This window comes from Pinus tabuliformis, chromosome 3_1 (genome assembly GCF_031772625.1).
Source record: "Pinus tabuliformis cultivar Carrire ecotype Pingquan chromosome 3_1, CPIR1, whole genome shotgun sequence".
Taxonomy (NCBI): domain Eukaryota; kingdom Viridiplantae; phylum Streptophyta; class Pinopsida; order Pinales; family Pinaceae; genus Pinus; species Pinus tabuliformis.
In genome coordinates, this window is record NC_142301.1 from 887,180,716 (window position 1) to 887,206,020 (window position 25,305).

The window sequence follows — 25,305 nt, forward strand, 5'->3', positions numbered from 1 at the left end:
ACTTCTCCAACAACAAAGAGGAGGAGATGGACTTCCAGATTTCGATGGGAAACAAAACTAAATGCACTCCAGTTGGGAGAGGTACCATCGAGATTCAGAGGTTTTCAAGAGCTAGCACCAATGTTATAAATGTGTTGCATGTGTTGAGCTTAAGCATGAACCTTATTTCAGTGTCTGAACTATAGGACAAGGGATGTGATGTCTACTTTGTAAGGAAGAAAGTGTTCATAAAACACCAAAACTAGAAGAAGGTGAAGCAGATTGGAGTTCGAAGCAACAGACTTTACAGGTTGCAATTCAATTCTCCTAAGGCACTAGTGAGCAACAACAACAATAGTAGCTGTAACAATGGTAGAAACCTAAATGAATTATGGCATAGAAGAATGGATCATTTACACCATGGAGCACTGAGGATGCTTAGGGAGACAATGACAAGTGTTCTAGAATTGAGCACGGAATAAGATGATGTGTGCAGGAGGTTCGTACTTTGGAAATACGCAAAGGCAATGTTCCCAAGGAGTGATGGTAAGTTAGATGGCGTGTTACAACATATACATTCAAACATTTGCGGCCCAATGTCCACCAGATCTATCAGAGGGTACGAGTCTAAGAAACTAGATTCATCCAACCCCCCCTCGTGTCCCAATTCCTGAGAATCAGACACTATTCTCTAGGACGTGTCCGATTCTCATGTCCATTGTGTCCTGGAACGTGGGATTCGAAGGGCACATGAATCTAAAGACCGTGTCCATCGTGTCCCGATTTCACGACACGTGTCCCACAAAAATGTGTCACACAGCCTTTAAAGCCCGATTTGGGCTTATTTGTCACTCATTCTTGAGTGTCTCTCTTGTTGTGGGCGTGTGGGAGCTTCTAACAAAGGGTTTGGGAGCATTTTGGAGGTGATTCAAGCAACAGTTAAGTGCATTTTGCTTCTATTTTTTTTGCATTTTTGCTACAACAATTTGCATGTCCATTTTTGTTACAAGTTTGTGCATTTTTTCTTTATTTTTTTACAGCATCCGTGGCTCAATCAAGGGCAACATGGAAGGGGCAAAGGAAGGGGAAGAATGTCCTCATTGGTGATGCCCTCCTGTTCCAATTTCATCAAGGTCTGCAAGTGTTCCCTCTAATGGAAGTGGGGCTGCAACAATGACTTCAAATGTTGAGGGCAAAATGAATTTAGAAAGATAGCAAGCTCAAGAAAACAAATATCCCTTGTGGAAGTATGTGACAAGAGATTAAGGGTTGGGCAACAAGTTGAAGGGAGGAGGCAATGTTGCTTGGAAATGCAACTATTGCAACAATCGTTTCAAGAGCTCTTATTACTATGTGAAAGTTCATTTTTGGCTTTAATAGGTTGTGGAATTGGAGCATGTACACAAGTGTCTTTAACTAAGAGGAAAGAAATGGAAAAAGAGGCCAATTTTGGCGTGGCAACAGTGGCTGCATCATCTAAAAAACCAAGAATGATGACCCCTTCAATTCTTGAGGAAAAGCAGCAGCAAATTTCCATTTGAGAGTTTTGGTGGCAGTGTGGGTCAAGCAGCAAAAAGAAAAGTAGTGGCACTTGGTCCAATGGACAAGCTTTTTCAAGAAGAGAGACAAGAAGAGCTTGATCTCACCATTGCATTTTTTCTATCAAAGCTTCATATCCTTTAATGTTGCACGCTCACTTTTATTTCTTGAGATGCGTTGAGCTCTAACTCAAGGGGCTCCATCAGGGTATGTGCCTCCTGTGTCAGAGAAGCTTAGAACCACATTGTTGACTAAGGCAAAGAAAGAGGTGGACAAAATGCTTGAGCCTATTAAATCAGCATGGCCAACATCTAGGGTTATTATTTTTTTGATGGATGGACAAATCCAACATGCCACCCACTCATCAACTTCATGGTATCTTCCTTTAATGGACCAATTTTCTTGAAATCAGTGGATGCACTTGAACAATACAAGAATGTGGGAGTTGTTCATTAAAGTTATTGAAGATGCAAGTGTTGATTCTTGTGTGCAAATCATTAGAGGCAATGCACATATTTGCAAGGTTGTTGGCATGATTGTGGAAGCAAACATCCACAAGTATTTTGGACACCTTACATTGTCCGTTCCTTGAATTTAGCACTTAAATATATTGCTTCTAATGTGCCTTGGATTGGAAGTATATTTGAGGATGCACGGCATATCCGCAACTTTGTACAAAATCATACAAATGCCCTCATAATCTACAAGGAGTACATCCATCTATCATTGTTGAAGATTGCAAATACACAGTTTGCCTCTTCATTCATCATGTTGAAGAGATTGAGGGAGGTCAAGACTGCTCTTGGGACCATGGTTATTTCAGAGTTTGGGTCTTTTTGGAGAAAGACAGATCAAGCAGCCTCAAAAAGAGTCAAGGACACTGTGTTAGATATGCTTGGTGGGAGAGGGTAGATATCACTATTAAGATCATGGACCCTATCATTGCTTTGCTACGATTTGCAGATACAGATCAACCCATCCTAGGAGAGGTTTATGAGAGATGGGATTCCATGATTGAGTCTATGAGGACCATTATTTTATAGAGTGAGTTCCCCTGAGTATGAGACATCATCAGAGGTCTTCTTCACCACCATACAAGATATACTTGTCAGAAGATGGGGCAATAATTGCACACCTTTGCATTGTTTGGCTCATTCATTAAACCCAAAACACTACAGCCATGAGTGGTTGAATGGTGGACCTTCCGGAAAATTTGTATATGTCTCTCTTGTGTGACAGAAGACGAAGGTTTGAATGAACATACACTAGTTCCTCAACCTTCTTAGATCCCAATATCTTTCACTTCACTGAATGGATGAAGCCATATGTACTCCAATTCCTTTCTGCTTGAGAGGAACTAGCAACCTGTGACAAGATCCTGATGGCCAATTTTTGGATATGTAGAAGTTCCCCACCATAGTAGTTCCACTAATCAATTGAACTTAATATGGTCTTGTCCCACATACAATCAATATCAAAACCTCAATCCTTTGATCCCACAAAATGAGCAAACTCTGCGCAATTCGAATAACAATTTCAAGATCTACAAAAAACTTTCTAAAAGCCTTTTTAAATCCTTGTGAGAATTTTGGGTCTTTGTTTGGTGCGGTTCTTTCTGGATAACTTAACAACTCTGCAGCATAATATTTTGGATTCAGTGCATAGGCCAAAAGGTGCAATGGGCTGGTCATCTTGTTCCACCTTTTGGTCAATATATCTTTTACTTCTCTATAAAAGAATTCATCTGGGTCCTTCTCCTTGGCATTTATAACGACCCTTATCTTCTCTATCATGGAATCAATGCCCCCATACACCTCTCCCAAATTAGGCATATCTGTGTCAAACAGGTAGAGCAAATCTACAATTGGCTTAGTAAATGCCAAGAGGTATTCCACCCTATCCCATCACTCATCATCAACAACCAACCTTTTCACTGCTTGTGCTCTATTAGATTGGGATTGCCTCCATCGATTCCAAAGAGAACTACATACCATTGATTGTAATGCTTCTTTCACCTGCATAAGCCTTGTTAAGACTGTGATGTGAGAAGAAAAACGAGTGTCAGCAAACCTGAAAGTAAAAAGCAAATCTACAATTGCTTAGTAAATGCCAAGAGGTATTCCACCCTATCCCACCATTCATCATCAACAACCAACATTTTCACTACTTGTGCTCTATCAGATTGGGAATACCTCCATTGATTCCAAAGAGAACTGCATACCATTGATTGTAATGCTTCTTTCACCTGCATAAGCCTTGTTAAGACTATGATGTAAGAAGAAAAACAAGTGTCGGCAAACTTGCAAGTGCCAAATTGCCAATGTTCCAACTTTCAATAAATTAAAAATCATAATTTGATTAAATAACTATTATGATTCACGAATCATGAAATTTGAGAATCCAATTTACATATTCGAATATAGAGTCATAGAAATTAGAATTTATGAAATAAACTTTAAAGTTTAAGTTCCTTAAGGAGCTCCAACTTCACAAATTCCCTATAGATTGCCTTGGGACATGTGATTTGTGATGAAGGCTTGAATTTCTTTTGTCTCTTCAAAAATAACTCGAATCCACTCAATTTGCTTCCCCATCTTGCTCAACATGAGGCTCAATGAATGTACAACACAAGGCGTCCAAAAGATGTGTTGCCTTCAATAATTAGGCCTACTGCTCTATATATCATTGCATTGTTAGTTATTACCTACATAACATTATCTGGCCACACCATTTCAATTGCTTCAATCAAGTTGTCAGCAATGAATTTGGAATCTTTCACCTACCCCTCACAATCCACTGCCTTCAAAAACATTGCCCACTTTGGTCTTTGAGAAATCACATTGATCAAATGCCTACTTTGATCTTTCCATCCATCAAAAATGATGGACACCCTTGAAATGCACCATGAATTATGAATAGGGCTTAATTTAACCTCCAAATCTAACTTCTCAGCACTCAACACTGTGGTGCGGACCTTCTCATATTCAGGGCTCTTTAACTCTTTTGGGGTTGCATTCACTGCTTTTATTATCTTTGCCCAGTAAGGAGATTGCACAAGGTTAAAGGAAAGGCCATTTGCATAACTACATTTGTCATCTCTCAAGCATCACTATTAAAACTCTTTTCAAGCAGTCCCAAATTAGACTACTTTGAACCAAAGTTGACAATTCCATGAGAGGGAAGTGGAGGCTTTAGTGAAGATGTTCCCAACCTTGTTGGTTGTTTGAATTGAGAGGCGAGATTTACCTCATTTGCTTTAGCATCAAGTTGTCTTGTTCTTTATGATATTTTGCAAGTTTTTCCTTGCTTAAACCTTTTCCATCTATCCCATCAACTTTAGGTGGACAGGTGCATATTCAAATGCCATTGCCTTTTAACCCAAGTAAATGTTGTTTAACCCGGGTGTATGATCCCTTAAACTCCTTTTTACACTCACTAGAAACCCATGCCAATGATCCCCCTCCTTGGATCTTCCCAACAACAATTACATATTTCCAAAGTGGTGACTTTGGATCAACTTGAGGGGTAGATTCAATTTCAAGTTCCTCTATCTCAAACTCACAATTATTGAACTTGAAGTTGCGATGATGATGATGTAAATGAATTATGAAGCTGGAAAATAAAATTAAAAAAATTCTTCAAAAATAGAAGATGCCAAATAATACTAAATAGTCTCCATTCCAAATAATAGACTTTTTGTTCATTAAATTCACAAATTGATGTTTAGTTTAATAAGTCTTTTTACTTGTGAACACTGAACGTTGAAGGAATGGTTTTTTCTCAAGAATACAATTTTTAATTTAGAAATTAGTAATGACTATTAGCCTAAATTTTACAAGTGTTAGGTGACAGCCACAGGTCCGAAATTTCAATGTCTTATTTATTAGAGCCTAGGCCTTAGAGGTCTCCTTCATGCTTCTATGTAGGGTTTGAACTTTGAAGTTGAAATAGAAGGTGAAGTGTAACTCTAGATTCTAGATTTGAATTGTCCCAACAATTGAGATTTAGTTTCTCTAAAACATGATAGTTCATGTTTCAAAAATTCACACAATAAAAATGGATATCTCGAAGCTATAACAATGTGTAAATAACACATTGCAAACATGTTTCAAAAATTGGAAAAAAAATCATTTTCTTAAATAGATCCTCAATGTGGTAATCCATGGAAAAGTTTAAAGGTCTGTAATGTGTTATATATGCTTAAAAACCCTCTTTTTATGGCCTTATTTTGCAATTGTTAACATGTACTTTTTAGGATTTTGCTCCTTTTTTTAGTTTTATGTTTCTAAATAAGCTAGCATTTTTATTCTTTCGAAGTATTTAGTAAACACTAAATAGTGAAAATTATTTTCGACAGAAAATATCCCAAACATTTTTTGGATGTTTTGATTTGGGGATAGGATTGTGAAACAATGAGGCATTTTAATTTTCCTAGCTAATAGTGGGAAAATAGGTGTATCTTACCTAGGTTAAATTCCCTCTGTCACTCTCAATTTTCCTAACTAATAGTGGGAAAATAGGTGTAATTTACCTCAGTTAGATTCCCTCTGTCGCTGTCAATTTTCCTAGCTAATAGTGGGAAAATAGGTGTAACTTACCTCAGTTAAATTTCCTCTGTCACTGTCAATTTTCCTAGCTAATAGTGGGAAAATAGGTGTAACTTACCTCAATTAAATTCCCTTTGTCGTTGTCAAGCTTATCTCTCCCAGAGGCTCCAAGCTTATCAGCAGCTCAAAGCTTATTTGAGATCTCCCTCCTGCTCTTATCGCCCTCTGGGCAGTCCAAATCGAGCAGCAAGCTGCTTATCGACGGCTCAAAGCTTATAATTTATCTCCCTCCTGGAGGTCCAAATCGAACAACGAGCTCGAGCAATGCTCTCGGGTTGCAACTTGGACTATGCTCTCGAAAACTCGGCGATTCGAGGAATGCTCCAACTCTCAGCGACGACTCACAATGAAATAACAATATGGCATATGCAAATTGCAATTGGCATTACATGTGTGTCGTGCGAAGGAGGTTAAATAATAAATATGCCAAGTTTAAAAACTTAAATGATAAAGTAGCAAAAATAATGCACCATTCCCGATCGACCGTCGATCTCACAAAAACAATGCAACATTCCCAGCATAGGCATTTTTTTGGAGTGGATTCGTTTCCAAAAATTCGGAAACAAATCACGATTTTTGTGATATATTTCTGAATTTCAGGAAATGGATCCAAAAAAAATTGAAATAAAAAAAATGTATCCAAAACTGGATCCGTCATTTCCGATTTTAAGGAAGAGTGCAAAATAGTTTTTTGTCATTTTCAGGCAAATCGTACAAGGATCATTTCCGTTTTCGGATCAGAAACAAGGAACGACGTTTCTGCCGATCACCCTAGCCGTTTTTGGTAACTTAGGGCTATACAAATGTAGATTGGGCAGGCAGTTCAGTGGATAAGAAAAGCACTTCTAGGTATTTCTTCAACGTTGGATCAAGAATTGCGTCTTGCTGCAACAGGAAGCAAAAGTCAGTGGCACTGAGTTTTACAGAGGTAAAATACATGGCAGCTAGCATGGGCACATGGGAAGCTATTTAGCTTCGGAAGCTGCTAGTGAGCTTGTTTAATCAGAGGATGGAGGCAACCAGTATCTACAATGATAATCAAAGTTGCGTCAAGCTCTCTGAAAATCCAGTGTTCCATGATAAGTCAAAGCATATCAACATATGATACCACTTCATCAAAGATTGTGTGCAGCTGGGTCAATTCAGCGACAGTATGCTCCCACAGAACAAGAAGTGGCAAACATACTCATGAAGACTCTAGAGGGAGCCAAGTTCATCTATTTCAGAGAGCCTGCAGGTATAGTAGAGAACACCCTCAAAGGGAGAAGCCCTATAGAGGCTTAGTGCAGAGGTGATCATCACAGAGTTGCAATGATAGCAATAGTGCAAATGCAATACAATGAATGGCAACACAACAACAGCAGCGCAAAGGCATCAACAATGTGAGATCAAAGATTGGTTCAACTACAGGTCAATGGCAGATGAATCAAAGTTTGTGCAATGGCATGGTGAACAGTGAGAGCTAGTTGTACCACAGATGTCAGAGACCAGCAGCGTGGTCACTCCAGCTATAAGATGCAACAAAGTATGATGGAGAGAACACCTTCATCGCTAAGAGGGAGTATTATTTTTGATGATTCGAGTAGCATTGAACAGGTGTTCTAGTCTCAGATGATGCTAAGAGGTTATGGAACACGAGATATCCAAAACCCTGAAAAGGCTTTATGAGATAAGCTTGGGAAACACCTTAATCAAATTAATTTGCCATAATTAAAAAATTTCCTAAGTCTAACTCAAGAAAAGTGGTAAATTAAAGTGAATTAATTAAGGATGTTCGAAATTGCTCTAGAGACTTCTATTGATGAAGTCTAATTGATCTTAGTCGTTGATAGAGATTAAATTATGGTCGTTGAAGACTCAACGAAAGATTATAAGAGCAGGTCAACCGTCAAAGGGGCTTGGAGAAGATAGATCGCGCATTAGTGTAATCAACGAGAGAGGTAGATCGAGCAACCCAGTGCATAGTATTCAACAAGGGTAGAGTTCGAGCTAGAGGGAAAATATTCGAGAGAGAGAGTATCAGATAATTTGGGAGCAAAATTCCAGAGAGTTTCCCAGTGATTTTCCAGCGTTGGAGGAGCAAGAAAAGGGAGGTTGAATACATCTACAAAAGAGGTCATACAAGCAGTGCAAATTGCCAAAAATTCTAGTGCGAGTTGTTGGAAGAGCCACAAATCAACAGTTAGAGACCAAATCTATTTCTAGGAGGTGCGAGTGGATTCCAATGACAAAGGGGGGCAAAACAACTCAGTTAGAGCCAATTTCCAAGCAATGCGAGTAGATTCTCAGCCAAGAGGCCAATGCAGGAAGTGCGAGCAAGCCAGTGCAAAAAGTGCGAATAGGCTAAGAAGGTTGAATTGAGTGTAGAAGGAGATAATTATCTCCTTAGTTTATTTTTGCCAATGTATTTTCGAAGGATTGCCAATTGGGCATCTAGTTATAAAATTCTCAAATTACTGCATAATAAAATAAACCCTCATCTATTGCACCAATTTTCTCTTCGGGGTTTTTCCAGGGACGTTTAGTCCAAAATCACTGTCAGAGTTTTATTACGTGTGCACATTTGTTTCTCTATTCATGTTTTATTCCGCAACGTATTTTATTTTTGTGAAGATTGCAATTGTGAGTTTATCAATATTTGCCAAAATAGAAAATAAACTAAAACCAATAGTAGATAAATTTCTAGTTAATTACAATCATGGATTTTTCACATTTTTAAGGCTTTTTTTAGCTTCAACCGATTATGCTTCTAATTTTGATTCACCTTCCCCATGAGAAGTTCCACTTTTCAATTCTGCAACAAAGACTCATAAATTTGAAGCTTTGATTTTAGAGCTTTGGCAAAAGAAATAAAAAATGAACTAAAACCAGTAGGAGATAAATTTCTAGTTAATTACAATCATGGATTTGTCACATTTGTAAGGCTTTCTTTAGCTTCAACCGATTATGCTGCTAATTTTGATTCACCTTCCTCATGAGAAGTAAGTTCCACTTTTCAACTCTGTAACAAAGACTCAAAAATTTGAAGCTTTGATTTTAGAGCTTTGGCAAAAGAAAGGCTTTGTTGCAGCCTCTCGAGTTCCTCCTTTACAATCTTCATTCCTTAGCTCTCTCCTCAGCCTCTCGCTCTTTGGTCATTGAAGCAGCCAATCAATGTCCCTTTGCCTCTTGGTATAGCATGAGCCATATCCAAAGAGTCCTCTATTGCAATCAACTCTAGGGTGAGCTCATCAACCATTTTCTTTGTTTCTTAAGATGCATATAAGGTCTCCTTTGCTTTTTTATCGCAATGTCTCTAGCCTTCATCAAATGCAAGTATTCTCCTTTCATGCTTTCTAATTCATTCTTCACAGCTTACAATTCTGCAACAATTGTTGCATGCCTCCCTTTTGCAACTTCCAGTTGTGCCTTCCAAGCAACACTTACTTTGTTTGTCACACCTTTCTCCATCTTCTCAACTCTTAACCTTGCAAGTTCACAGTCTTGTGTTTCATGTTGTTATGTAGTCTTTGTTCTCTCCAAATTCAGTATTAAATCATCTATGAGCCTTTTTGTGTTCTCTAACTTCTTCAGAGCTTAGGCTTTCACATCTTCTATTGCAGTAAGTTGTTTTTTTAACTCAAGGCACTCTTTTTGCATCCTATGAAGCTCAGCCTCAACAAACTGATGTTTATCCATGTTCAAAATTCTTTGTGATTTCTAATCAACTATTCCTCTAAACATGGTAACTGCCTCTTTAACTAATTCAAATGGCAATGTAGTGTCTATTTCAACCTTATTTATGATCATGGTCTCTTTTACATGATCATGCCAAGGAGGACCAATTTTTTCTTTTATAAGCAGCACAGTTACTCTGTGTTTGAGACACACTGGGTTGAGTTGTAACTAGCTCATTATCTACTTTGCCACTCTGTTTCATCTAGTGATGTGAATGGCTTAGCACTGTCCATCTGAGAATTTTGGACCTCGATAACAATCTCTTCAATTTTAAGTTGTCTAGTGGCACCCATATCTATAATATCATGGTTGATAGTTTCAACTCCATCAAATGGATTTGGGATAGAGCCAAGATCAATATCCATATTTTGAGATCCACTGATCATTACGTCCTTCAAAGACATATTTTCAAACTCTTTGCTTGCATCTGATGGCAATACAGAACTTGTTTTTTATTCTTCCAAAGTATTCCCTTCTGATGATCAAGAAACATCACGCACTAATTGAAACCCAACATCTACTTCATTTATGTTGCTTTCTTAAGAAGGTAAAGAAGAAGAAGGTACATAGGTTTGAGCCCCTTCCATATCCTTTTCTATCATAGATATTTCGTGTTCAATTGAAGGAAGTAGGACCTCCAATATCATTTAGAATATCAGTTGCCCTCAAGATTAAACTGGCTTTGATTCTAAGTTCATCTTCCATTGTTGATTTCTTGTTGGGCAATGTTATAGGTTGGGGTTGTTGCTCAGACATTACAAAGCCACTAGTGATATCCACCAATAAGCATTGTGTCTGTTCAATTTTGGCCTCGCACCCATCCAATCCTTGTTAGAAGGTGCTAGTTATTTTACAAGTGTTGGTAATGTAAAATAATTTGGGTGTGCCTCCGCCCATGCTCTAGCCCGTTCTATCCTTTTGTTAGGTTCTTGCTATGATCTTCAAATTTTTGGAAAAACTTGTACTCCTTCCGTAATGGGGGAACTAATTCCTGTTACAACATTTTTCAAATAAACCCTCCAAGTTGGCAAGAAAGTCAACTCTAATACCATTGTAATGTCCCTTAAGGAAAAATTGCCCTTAGGTTTGAAAAGAGCACATCACAAGATTTGTATTCTAACTAGTATCACAGTGTTCTTTCAATTTTTGCAAATAGAAACAATATTTAATACAATAAATATTGTAACCAACATTTAATTCCACCAACAACTCGTATAATACATGAAACCGATCCAGCAATACATAATGAGTTATAAACCCATGGTCCTTCCAAATTTCACACTACAATTTTAGATATATAACAATTGCTAATGCATTAGAAAACCCTATTATCCAATTACTCTTAGTCTGTCCTTACAACTAGCCTCAAGGATCAACCATATTTCACTACCTCTTTGTTGCCATAGTCCAATTGCTACCACAAACCTACCTTGTTGCCCAAATCAAGCACTAGTCCATCGATTTCCTTAGAAAATGTGAGCCACTGCTCCAACAAACCTTGAACTAGCCCACACTCCCAAAAATAGTCCTTTGTTGCTCCAAACCAGACCTCAAAAGGGTTTTCTACCATAGTGGTTTTCTACCATAGTTTCCACCTCATACAAACCAGCTAACCTCAACAAAACTTTGAGAATGATTTTTTGTCCTCAAAATTGACCTTACAAATTAGCCATTGTCATAAAGAACCCTTCTAGGGTAGTCTGCAACCTTAGCAAAAGTTAAGCAAGCCCTCACTTCCACAAAGGGTTCCTTTGGTAATATGTTGTCCAAATTAACCTCATACTTCCTGTGCTAGCATTTGAAGATGGGTGGTTGACTCAAATTTGGCCCCAGGGCTACTTTGCCACCCCAAAGACTTACCCTTTAAACAATTTTTCTACCACAAAAAGACTCTTCAAGGTGGGTCGCATGCCTCAAATAAGGTTTCAAGGTTGTTCGTTGCCCGGACTTCACTTGTTGACCCTCATTATCCCTGGAAATGCCTTCAACAGGACTACGTTATTACAGATTAGCCCCTCGTTGCCTAAATAAAGCCATTGAGCCTTAATACCACAAAATTTCTCCCTCAGAAAACCCTTATTTCCACAAATAGATGAATGTTGCCTCAAGAATTATGTTTAAACAAAATAAAGACGATGTATTATCTAAGGTGAATAGGCTATTTGAAATTACATCCTCCCTTAGGCAATTTAATTAGAAGTGGACATTACATGTATAAACATGTTCATCAATCCCAAAGGTTAATGTGGCAAACAAGCCCTTTTCACCATATAGCCATCCAAGGTAGTTGAATGTGACACACTAATTCCTTCACTTATGTTATATTTCATGACCATTACACCATAGATTAATAGCCACTAGTCACATATCATCCCAATTCTTTTTCTCTTTTCTTCCTTTCCTTTCATTCACTTTTCCTTGCTTTTGATTATATGTTACAACCTATTCTTTATTTAAGGCTTACTCTTTATACATCACCTAGAGCCTCCACTCCATATCCTTAGCAATCCTATCGTTAGGGAAACCCCTCCTTGAGTTGTAGAAGAGGCAACCTAAAAAAGAGAGACCCTTTATACATCACCTAAAGCCTCCACTCCATATCCTTAGCAATCCTATGATTAGGGAAACCCCCCCTTGAGTTGTAAAAGAGGCAACCTAAAGAGAGAGGAAGAGCTAACAATGGGTAGCCCCATGATGCCTAGGAATTTACATCATTTGGAAGTGCTAGATTTTGTTGCAACAAAACTATTTGAATATCCTTTTTGGTTGTCCATCTCCAAATATTGTGATTTCACACAGGCTCCTTCAATGGTTATAAGCTTCAAGGGCAGCACTTCACCTTAAATCATCATGTATAACACCCAAATACTTAATGATATTCCCAACTAAAAGATTTGTTTTTTGAACTCAATGTATACTTTTTCCCTCCATTGTGTCATTAACAATGCCAGTGAATATTTTAGTCCACTACCACTTGATGAAATCTTTAGTGAATATTTTAGTTACCACTTGATGAAATCTTTAGTGAATATTTTAGCCCACTACCAGAGATGAAATCTTTAAACACCTTTAAACACTGCCCTTTTAGTTATTGGTGGAACCCTCCAATCAAATGTCTTTGTATAGCTTTCTAACCAAGTTTAGGCACAACCTTATAGCTTCAATGAGGCAAATGATATCTTGTGTTCCTCCCATAGGTTATTCACATTGAAATAGACTTCTAATTGTTGCAACCAGTGATTCAAATTCACTACATCAACCCCACCTTAATAGTGCTTGATGTCTATGTTGGCTTCGACTTTGTACAAAAGCTAGGAAGATGTGTTACTAGAGCTCCCCATTTCTTTCTATCATTCTTCTTTGTCTTCAAGTCTACCGTTAAAGCCAACATGCTCGTTGGAAATGGCATGATCCATAAGGGTTCATACTTTTGCTCTCTAGAGTTAACATTAATATTGCCATACTCGATATTTGTAATGTCCCCGAGAAAAAATAGCCTATGTGTTGGGTCCCTATAATACTAGTGATTACCCCATTACTATTGTAGTTATACCCCTTATTAATATTGTTGTGCCCCTATTGCCCCCATATTGTTATTACTGTGCCCCATAGAATCCCTCTATTGTTATTTTTGTGGCTTTATATTATTATTGTTAGGTCGGCTGGATTATATTGTGACTCCTTAGACTCCTATATATAGAAAGGAGGTTTTGTCATTTGAATCATCCAAGAATTGTTCATTTATGTAATGTAAAGGAGGTTGCCCCCTCGAAGAGACTGAATTCTAAGGCGTTGATCTATCTTTTCTATCTTTTCTTGAGCTGGTTTCATAACATTTGGTATCAGAGCTTTGGATTCTAGGGTTTCGCTGCTCCAAACAGGTCATCGTGGCATTTTCGCTATAACTTTTTTTCTTTGACGTTTCAGAGGTCGCAAAAAAACCCATTTGTGAAGAAATCACGCTGAACCTTGGGTCCGAATTTCAGATCTTTTCGCGCGATATTTGCGGAGATATGCTTTGAGGAAGTTGGTCTTTTTGCAGACTCCTGAATTACATTCAAAACAGGTGACCTAGGGAAAATCATCATAACTTTCTCTTTGGGGATCGGATTGAAATTTCGTAAGAAGGTACAGAAAGAGGACGGACTGTAGTTTCTTGTATGCATGTTTCAGATCCAAAGGTTGAAACAGTGACTCGTGGCACGTCGTACAAGTTCACTCTACTGAACTAGTCTATAAGCAAGTCACTGTGGGAGATTTCACATAACTCTTCCTTGGAGAATCCAATTTGGGTCAGACTTGTGGCATTGGAAAGAAGACACAGAGGGCTACTACAACTCAGAAATTCAGAGGCAATATCAAGCTCCTACAAAGTGAAAAAAGGTGTGTAGATTTTCTTAAATTTTTGCTTAAGCTTGGTTTGAAAATTTATTTTGAAGGATTTCAAAGGGCATAGTAGAGCATTATTATCGGTAACTGATGCCCCGAGGAAAGAAAATGCAAACACCTAGTAAGGAACCTGAAAGCTCTAGCATGACTCATGAAGAAGAGGAAGAAATGCAACATGATATATCAAAATTACAAGACCAAGTGCAACAACTGTCCCTTGCACAAAAAGGAACAGAATCTAAGATGGATGGTTTAAAGAAAGATGTAGAAGCTAAGATGGATGGTTTAAAGAAAGGTGTAGAAGCTAAGATGGACTGTTTAAAGAAAGGCGTAGAAGCTAAGATGGATGGCATGGAAGCTAAGGTGAATGGCATGGACACTAAAATTGATGGCATGGATGATAAGATGGAAGAATTGAAGATAAATATGAATAAGTTGCTATAAGAAATGGTCACTAAGGGTGAAAGAGTACTAAAGGAAACTCATGATGAGAACAAAAGAAATGTTAATCATGATTCCATAGACTCTAATGTTGGATCGAAGACTCACCATGTTCCAAAAATTGATATGAGGAAGTTTGATGGCAAGGATCCCGCCACATGGATATTACAGATGGAGGAATTCTTCGATTTCAATAATGTGCAAAACACACAAAAGGTACGTATGGCAACTTTATATTTGGAACCAAATCAGTTTGTATGGTATCAATGGCTTTGCTCTCGTAAACAATTTATCACTTGGGCAATTTTTACAGAAGAATTGATAGCACATTATGAGGATACAAAAAGCAACACTTTTTTTAGCCAACTGATAAGTCTCAAACAAAAGGGTTCAATAATGGAGCACATTGAGGAGTTCCAAAAATTGAACATAAGGGTAAAGATATTCCAGAGGAGCATAGGATTGATGTGTCATAGGGTCTTTAAAGGATAATATCCAACATGATGTTCGCCTTTGGGAACCGGATTCATTAGAGAAGGCATTCAGGTTAACAAGAAAAATGGAAAGCAAAATTATGGCAACCAGGAAGCATACCACTCACAACTATAAAGATGGAAGTGTTGTTGCCCCTAGTCTTCCACAACCTATAAGGTTGACACCACAACAATTGGAAGAAAAAAGAGCAAAAGAGCTTTGTTACAGTTGTGATAGCAAGTACACTAAAGGTCATAAGTGTGCTGAGAAGAAATTATTCTACATAGATTGTGAAGAGGAAGAAGAAAAGGAGCAAGAAAGGTCAAAAGAAGAGGATATACTCCAGGAACAAAGTCTAGATGAAGAACAAATAAATCTGACCATATCTTGTAATGCATTGGCAGGAATTACCACTCCTCAAACCATCAAAATACAAGGACAAATCAAGAAGAAAAAGGTAATAGTATTGATTGATTCAGGAAGCACCCACAATTTTATTCATTGTAAGGTAGCAAAAGAATTGAATTGCTTCCTATATCCAGCACCAGAGTGTCAAGTGATGATTGCAAATGGAGGAACAATAAACTGCTCTGGAAAGTGCCATAATATCAAGCTATCCATGGGAGACTATGTATTGACTAGCCCAATGCTTTCCATTCCAATGGGAGGTGCTGATGTTGTACTAGGAGTCCAATGGCTACAATCCTTGGGTACAATAGCTTTTAATTTTCAAGAACTTTTCATCAAATTTTCTACGGAAGGAAAGGAAGTTGAATTAAGGGGTATTACAGGGAAACCAGGAAAGATAATCAGCTCTAATGGTATGACAAAGCTTCTAAAAAAGGAACAAAGAGGTGTAATTGCACAATTATGTTCACTAGATGTTTCCACATTGGAATCATCTATTTCTCCAGATCTCCAAAAAGTCTTGGACAATCATTCCAAGGTATTTGAGACTCCCAAAGGTCTCCCACCTATGCGTGATCATGATCATGCTATTCATCTGATTCCAGAAAGTGTTCCTCCAAACATCAGGCCGTACAGATATCACTATGTCCAAAAGAGTGAAATTGAACGTATGGTTGCAGAAACGCAAGAGGCTGGTATAATTCAACCGAGTCAAAGTTCTTTCTCTGCTCCAATAGTATTGGTGCACAAGAAGGATGGATCATGGCGCATGTGTCCGGATTATAGGGAGCTCAACAAGCTCACTATTAAAGATAAGTTCCCCATTCCTGTCATTGATGAATTACTGGATGAATTGCATGGATCAATTTACTTCACCAAGTTGGATCTTCGTTCAGGATATCATCAAATTAGAATGAAGATTGAAGACATTCCGAAAACAGCATTTAGAACTCATGAGGGTCATTATGAATTTTTGGTCATGCATTTTGGCCTTACCAATGCACCTTCAACATTTCAAGGTTTGATGAATTCAATTTTCAAACCATTCCTTAGAAAATTTGTGTTAGTATTTTTTGATGATATACTAATCTACAGCAAGTCTTGGAAGGATCATGTTGAACATGTTGACAAGGTGCTACAACTATTGGAGGAGAAACAATTATATGCAAAAAGATCCAAATGTTTCTTTGGAGTCCAGAAGGTGGAATATCTGGGTCATATTGTTTCTCATGAAGGAGTTAAGGTAGACCCTAGCAAAATTAAAGCCATTAAGGAATGGAAAATCCCCACATCCATAAAGCATCTGCGAGGATTTCTCGGGTTGACAGGGTATTATCGCAAGTTTGTTAAAAATTATGGGAGAATAGCAGCACCTCTAACAACATTATTGAAGAAAGATGCATTTTCATGGACTCCGGAAACAACAAAGGCCTTTGAACATCTTAAAGAGGCAATGTGCCAAGCACCGGTCTTAGCTACACCGGACTTCACAAAAACCTTTATTGTAGAATGTGATGCTTCAGGAAATGGAATTGGTGCTGTTCTAATGCAAGATGAAAGACCTATTGCTTTTGAAAGTCGTCCAATCAAGGGAAAGTTTTTAAGCAAAGCTATTTATGAGAAGGAAATGTTGGCATACTCCATGCACTTAAGAAATAGCGACCCTACCTAATGGGAAGACACTTCAAGGTAAAAACGGATCATGATAGCCTTAAATACTTTTTAGAACAAAGATTATCCTCTGAAGATGTTAAATTTGGACAACTAGGTCCAAACTCCATGTTCTGATGCTCAGATTAAGAGGCTAATATTTTTGTTGGATTCCTCTTTCTGAGAGGTGTAAAATCCATATAAAAATAGTCTTAATCCGATGAGCAGAACTTATATTTTGAATTTATTATTCTTAATAAATTATATGTGCAAAGGTCAGCCAGTTTTGTAATGTAGGCTCACATGCCCAACAGATGTGTCACACACCCTCATTGATGGATATATATATACAGGAAAGTTGGAGAGAATTTGATCACAAAAACAACTCACATCTTCCTCTCTCATCCTAAAAAGTACGAGCTACCTGGAGGACGAATTTCAGCCACACGTGGGAAGGACGAAGAAGATTTTTCTGCTGCTAGGGTTTCGCAGAAGTTTGACCAGCGTTGACTTTGGTCAACGCTTGGTCCAAACAAGCTGAAAACTTGTGGGAGGTTCGATTTTTGAAGGCCATACTACCTGGCACAAAAATCGAGGTCAAAGGGTTGACCGTTTTGCTGCTGCGTTGACTTTTAGCTTGCTGCCCCTGCGTTGACTTTTCAGGACAGCGTTGACTTTTGTAGAACTGACTTGGGTTGACTCATCTACTGGTTGGAGGGTTGTTGTGACACATGCTGGGCTGGCTGACCAAAGGAGACTTTGCTGGTTGAAGCATCCTGTTGACCGCTGAAACAAACACATACATTTTTCTTGTTTCTGATTTGTCTTCTGTAAGATCTGCTTATATGTTCTATCTGCATTTTGCTTATCTACTTGTATGATTGCTGTGAGAAAAGTGAAATTGCTCTTAGCATAGAACATCTACAAAACTTTACAGAAGAGCAACAAAAGTGGGTCACAAAGATGTTGGGTTATGACTTTGAAATCATCTACAAAAAAGGGAAGCAAAATGTGGTGGCAGATGCACTCTCAAGAAAGGATGAGGATGTGAAAGCATTGTTGTGTGCCATTTCTATTATCCAACCAGATTGGATAAACGAAGCAAGGGAGGAATGGAAGAATGACGAAGAAGTGTGGGCACTTATTCGAAAGTTACAACAAGATTCCAGTACGTCTGATACATTTAGCTGGCAAAATGATTCATTATGGTACAAAGATCGCTTATACCTCTGTAAGAATTCCCAGCTAAAACAAAAGATTCTTATGGAATTGCACACTTCTCCCTTAGGAGGCCACTCAAGATTTTTAAAAACTTACCACAGGGTTAAGAAGGAATTTTTTTGGGATGGCCTTAAATCAGATATTCAAAAGTTTGTGGCGGAATGTTTGGTTTGCCAACAAAATAAGGTTGAAACAATTAAGACACCGGGTCTATTACAACCTTTATCCATTCCAAGCCAACGTTGGGAAGAGGTTTCAATGGATTTTATCACAGGTTTACCCAAGTCTGAGGGAAAGAGTGTCATCATGGTGGTAGTTGACAGACTTACCAAGTATGCACACTTTTGTGCATTATCACATCCATTTAAAGCCAGTACAGTTTCTACTGCATTTATGGAAACAATTCAAAAGCTACATGGAAACCCAAAGATTATTGTAAGTGACAGAGATCCCATTTTCACTAGAAATTTTTGGACAGAATTATTTTCTTGTCTTGGTACTCAGTTAGCTCATAGTTCATCTTATCATCCTCAATCTGATGGGCAAACTGAGATAGTAAACATATGTTTGGAAGGATATCTTCGTTGCTTTGTATCTGATAAACAGACATGGGACGAAATAGCCTATCAATCCCCGTAGGCAATAGTCCTCCATAAAGGGGGGAAACCCCAAAATTCCCATTGTTTGGCAAGTTTTGGTGCAGCTGGGCAAAGAAACCCAAAGTTGGAGCTTGGAGTAAAGTTTACTCAATCAATTAAGGAAGGAAAGCCCCTCAAAGAAATCTATAAATTCAAGAGGATTGGATTCATTTGAATCATCATTGGATTGAATCATTATCTTTGTTTTTCTTGAGCCTAAGGCTCTGAGGGTTTTAAGACCCCTTCTCTCCTATCAATTTTGGTGGTGAAAGATTCCACCCTAGTTGATAATCTTATTTTTCTTTAGTCTCCCTTTTTCTCTCTGTTCTAGGCACAGGAATCCCTTGAAGGAGGAACGAAATTCTGAGATAATTTCTGTTTATTTTGGGGACAAAGGGTTCCTGGTTGGGCCACAAAATTTCAGAGTTTTTCTTTTTGAACTGGTTCCCATCTGTAGTGAGATCTCCTTCCTGGTCTGCGAGGTATCTTTGGAGAGCGATGTTTGGAAAAGGGCAGAGAAATTTTCTGTGCTCCTAAGAGTGAGATTCTGTCTGGGCATAGGCAGAGCTATTAAAAGGGTCTCGTGGATTTGCTCCTGTTCTGGCACAGGAAAGATCTCTGGAAGGCAGCAAATTTACTAGACTAATTCTTGTCCAGTCAAACAGATCCTTGTCTGTCTTTTTGGGTATCGTTTATCGTAGATTGAGCCTTGCAATTATCTCAGCAAGCTAAGCCCAAAAGCGAATGGTAGGTTGGAGTCTTAAAGCGAATGGTAGGTTGGAGTCTTAAAAGATAGCGAAAAAGTGACTCGGCACATGTCATAGGATTTCTAAGCCTAAACACCATTCAAAACTGAGTTGCCTGAAGCAGAACCTGTTTGGTTGAGCATCAAGAAAAGTGGTTGGGGTCTTAAAGCGAATGGTAGGTTGGAGTCTTAAAAGATAGCAAAAAAGTGACTCGGCACTTGTCAGAGGATTTCTAAGCCTAAACACCGTTCAAATTTGAGTTGCCTGAAGCAGAACCTGTTCGGTTGAGCATCAAGAAGGCTTTCCAAGTTGCGGGAGTTTTAAGGTGAGCACCGAGACTGTTTTCCCTTTGATCTGTGGAGAAAAGTCCTGTACAGGCCATCAAATACATTTCCTGCAATTTGGGACTGTCAGCAATTCAGATCCTCCAGTAGAAGGGCGTAGTCAGGTAGGAGGCAGATTGGGGTAAAGCTGACTCTGTAACAGGTTCAGAATTGACTTCTTAGATAGCATAAAACCCAGGAAGTGTAGGAAACAGAATTCATTTAAGATTGGTCTTCTGGTATTGCGAAATTGGATTTAACGCGTAGTTCATAGGTCTCATCAGTAAAGGGACTATGGATTGGTCTTCTGGTATTGTGAAATTGGATTTAACGCGTAGTTCATAGGTCTCATCAGTAAGGGACTATGGTATTGTTGTTTTATTATTCAGATATCTCTGTTCACTGTAATCACTGAAGACAAATTGACAATTGTGCGTCAAAATTAACTACTGTAATTGGAAAAGAAAGGTTAATTATCAAGAAAACCTTGGGTGAAAATTGGATTTAACATGTAGTTCATAGGTCTCATCAGTAAGGGACTATGGTATTGTTGTTTTATAATTCAGATATCTCTGTTCACTGTAATCACTGAAGATAACTTGACAATTGTGAATCAAAATTAACTACTGTAATAGGAAAAGAAAGGTTAATTATCAAGAAAACCTTGGGTGAATAATCATAACACTGTACTGTGGTATCAGTGGTAGGAGTGCACTGTTAGATTTATTGTTGTACAAGAAGAATAAAATTGGTCAAAATCTAGGGCAAAATTACCCTAGCAGACTACAATATCAGAGACTCCACTCCCAACCTTGCAAATCTCTCCCCGTCATCTTTATTCATCCACCAATGCCAGGGTTCACTACATTTCTCACCTTATGCCAATATCTAGATCCTACAACTAATCAACAAAAAAATCAAAGAAAACCGCTATGAATCTCTCCCCCAAGTCATCCTTATTCATCCACCATGGCCAGGGTTCACTACATTCCTCACCTTATGCCAATATCTAGATCCTACAACTAATCAACAAAAAGATCAAAGAAAACCGCTATGATATTCATCCACCAATGATATTCATCCACCAATGCCAGGGTTCACTACATTTCTCACCTTATGCCAATATCTAGATCCTACAACCAATCAACAAAAAGGTCAAAGAACCGCTATGATAGCAATATGCTACGTAAACTGCTATGGACATTCCATTACATTCCTCACCTTATGCCAATATCTAGATCCTACAACTAATCAACAAAAAGATCAAAGAAAACCGCTATGATAGCAATATGTACGGAAACTGCTATAGACATTCCACTAGACAGCTCATCACATTAGATTTCAATAAGCTACTGCAATGACAATAAGGTATACTTTATTGTGTATTGATTACATATGGTCAAGTTATAATATTAGACGCATACTAATCTCTTCACGAGAAAGAAGAGAGAAGAGAAGACCAAAACTACAATTGTCAAAAGTGCACGAAATTAACACATTGAACACAAAACTCTAGCAAGAAATATGGATTCTGCCTTATCTCAGATTCATAGTACAAAATACAAAGAAATATAATCAGTTGCTATGGAGTAGATATACATTGTGGCTTGAATAGGTTACTACAAGATTGCCTACTTCTTTTGCTCTGCCCTGATATCCTACTACTTCACAGTGTTTGGCTATGAAACATGCCCTAATAACCTCCATATGTATGAGATATTGCAGCTAGCTCCATTTGGCACTATAGTGGTCAAAGCAATAGTCAAGCTATAAGGGGCATAATTTTCTCATAGGAATAGGCTATGAAACATGCCCTAATAACCTCCATATGTATGAGATATTGCAGCTAGCTTCATTTGGCACTATGGTGGTCAAAGCAATATTCAAGTTATAAGGGGCATAATTTTCTCATAGGAATAGCTCCATTTGGCACTATGGTGGTCAAAGTAATTATAAGGGCATAATTTTCTCATAGGAACTATGTTTTCAACACTCAACGCCTGGGCAAAACTGCTAAATTGTTTTGGCAAAATTTATGACCCCAAATAACACTTTTTTCCTTCAAAAGTGAAAATTTTCAATTTCAACCCATCCTTACAGAATTTGGGATTGGCACCGAAGATGTTCGATACAAGTCCACAGCTCTGATCCTTCACCCCAGAAAAAGTACCAAAATGGATGAAAAATTGTATAGATTTCAGATTATTCCTCCAACAAATCTAGAACTCCCATGGGTGTTTCGTCAAGTTGTCCTCAGCCTCATAGAGATAGAATTTGTGAATACAACTAAATTTTCCTAGAGAGTTGTCCATGCTAAGCAAACTTTTTTATCCACTAAATTCTCCTAATAATTTTTCCATGTTAATCAAACCTTCTAATCCACCAAATTCTCGTAGACAGTTTTTCCATGTTAAGCAAACGTTTGAGTGCTCCCCTGTTTGGGGGCTTCACAGTTCAAAATAAGGAAGTGTCACCAGCTTTTCCCACCATCAAGATCATCCTCATCTTCGTCTGACCTCGTCAATAGTATTCCTTTCTTTCTCCTTAATTCCTACCTTCAATTTTTTTTGCCTTTCGGGGATAAACTCTCGGTTTGGTCGCTAAATCTCTTCAGCCAATGACAGGCTCAAAACTACAGTATACTATCTCATCCACCAAACTTTTACAAGCACTTCCAATGAACAAAGCAAACAACTCACAAATGCCATAATTCACAAATACTCTTATTTCTGGTACATGTTATATTTCCTTTGTCAATTTTTTGGTCTGAGAACGGTAAATGTCGTATTTCCTATGTATAAATTTTGGTTTGAGAATTCAACACTATTTACGCATAAATACTCGAACAGAACATTAACCCTTTCAAAATTTTAAACTCTATCAATCCAACCTTTTTAGGACCGCACAAAATATTCTGGCCTGTTTCGTGCCCCAATGCAACGACTTTGAACCGTCCTCCTGCCGCTTTTATTGCACCAATCGTCTTCCACGAGGTCTAAATCGCGTCTTCGAATCTGGTTGAACGTTTCTGCTCAGGCAATGTCTGTGAGTGGCTTATCAGGGCATTGTAAAGCTACTGGAGTAGCGTCTTCATATTTATGTTGGAGTCTGGTTCACCACAATTTGGCTTCTCTGTCCTAAGAATCATGCCCTATTTATGCTTTAATTTTGTTGCAGAAGACCTTTTACCGCCGGAATTTGTGGGCATCAACAAGTTTCTAAATGCCAGCATCCCGTCAAAATAACATTGACATATCAAATTTCCTGTGAAGAGGAGCTTGTCCAGTGTAGGCGTCAAACAACTGGTCTATCATGTTGGTCTGGGTGCCTGTACGGCAATCACCGTCACCTATTCAATAGCATTTGCAGGGATCAAATTCACCGACCGAACTCAAGTTCTTGTAGTGCATGTCTCCGTGTTTTTATGCCTTCCTCGAGATCTCCACCAGTGTCTTCGGCCTTCGAAACCCTGCCCCCTCGATATATTCCAACACTTTGCCCTGGTTCCCTCTTTTACCAACGATTATTTGAATTTCTTCTTTATTTTCATGGAGGGAGGTTATAGGGTAGTTAAATTTCACGGCTATTCTACCGGTATTTTCCATTTTTAACTGTCACATCTCAAAATCTACAAATAAGTTGATTTAGTTTTTATTTAATTTAATTTCGTAGAGTTTAAAGTCGAACTTTTTATCCACGTATAAGTTGATTTATTTTTTATTTTATTTAATTTTGTAGAGTTTAAAGTCGAACTTTTTATCATATGGGTTGTATAGTACTAAAAGGTTGGTGTAATAAAAGAAGTTTGAGAATCTTGCTTAAATGAAATGAACTAAAAATAATCTATGGGACCATTAATTTTTTATTTTTCGTTTTTTGCAATTCAATCATTTTCTTATTTAAATTGATGAGTTGGTCCAACTTTCCAACAACCCCCAATTGAAAAGACAATGCCAAGAAATTGATGCTAACATATTCTTATAGCTTTATTTGATGTCTTTGAATGCATCACATTCTAAAATGAAATGTTTTTCCGATTCCACTACCCAGACGTGCAAAATGTACACACACGTTCTTCCCAAGCTTTTTTAGGCTTTTTCCACTGTCTTGTTTCACACCGATGTTGATACGAGTTGGTTCTTAATTGAGCAATAAGAACCTTTTCCCTCCATGGAATGCTAGCTCCAATGAATTCTTTTTGTTGTAGATCACATGTAGGGTTGAATTCCTCAATGTAGTACTTCTTCTTTCTACCCAACTCTTTTCCCCATACCCGTTTACGAAACTTCTCCATAACAAATTATTTGGCTCCTTGCTATCTGTGGGACAAGCATTGAGATAGATATTCCATTTTTTCATCCATGTGTAGTTTTGTTTTATCCATGTTTTATTTATTTCATTCAAGTCTTCATTAAAGATAGCATTAGGCCATCTACCTACTCTCATTTGCTCAATTCTTTTTAGATATCTTATGAGCCGCATCATAGTAATTGCTTCGATGGGAATTGCTCCTGTTTCACTCAACATTATCTCATAAGGTACCGAATTTTATTGAAAATTTAAGATAAACATAGTATTTATATTGGTAAAACTTTGAGTCTAAAATAATTGTATCTATAATGTTGAGATTTTGGGTTAAGCACATATTGCACCTATAGAATTGAGGCTTTGAATTAAGCACACACTATGTCTATAGTGGAAAGCATGTTTCCATCTTAACTCACATCATTCAATTTTGCACCATGTAAGTTAAAGCTTAAAGCTTGAACATTGAAGGTTGACTTACATGGTATGCCCATACCTATGGGCCACTAATATGTTATATAAAATATAATGTATGGGGATAGAGTAATTTAATTGAAGCACCTGTAATTGTCTAATTAAAATAACATAGATGACTTTTTTTGCTTGTTTGGGTGAAATAGTGATTTTTTTTGTTTGATTTTGAGAGTTTTTTCTTCAATGTTGGTCATAGATCCTAGGTTTTATAAAATTGATCTATTTATTAGTTTGATTATGAAAATAGGTATGTTTTATGTTTGAATATGGATATATTAAATGTCTAGTTATCACAACTCATATGTGTTTAATAAATTCATACTTGAATCTAAACATCACTGGTTATGGGTCTTTCAAGGCTTAAGGTGCTGGTAAGAGAGTTTTGCCCTTCTTA

The 25,305-nt window shown here is 37.8% G+C and overlaps 1 protein-coding gene across 1 annotated transcript in view; it reads right to left on the bottom strand.

The window, feature by feature from the left end:
* The window catches only part of MED31 (SOH1 family protein), a 105,603-nt gene extending 81,924 nt beyond the window's left edge, over positions 1 to 23,679 (bottom strand). Inside the window, exon 1 of the mRNA XM_089412182.1 lies at positions 23,023 to 23,679. The gene's annotated coding sequence lies outside the window, so the exon portion shown is untranslated. The remainder of the gene's footprint in view (positions 1 to 23,022) is intronic.
* Between the last annotated feature and the right edge of the window lie 1,626 nt (positions 23,680 to 25,305).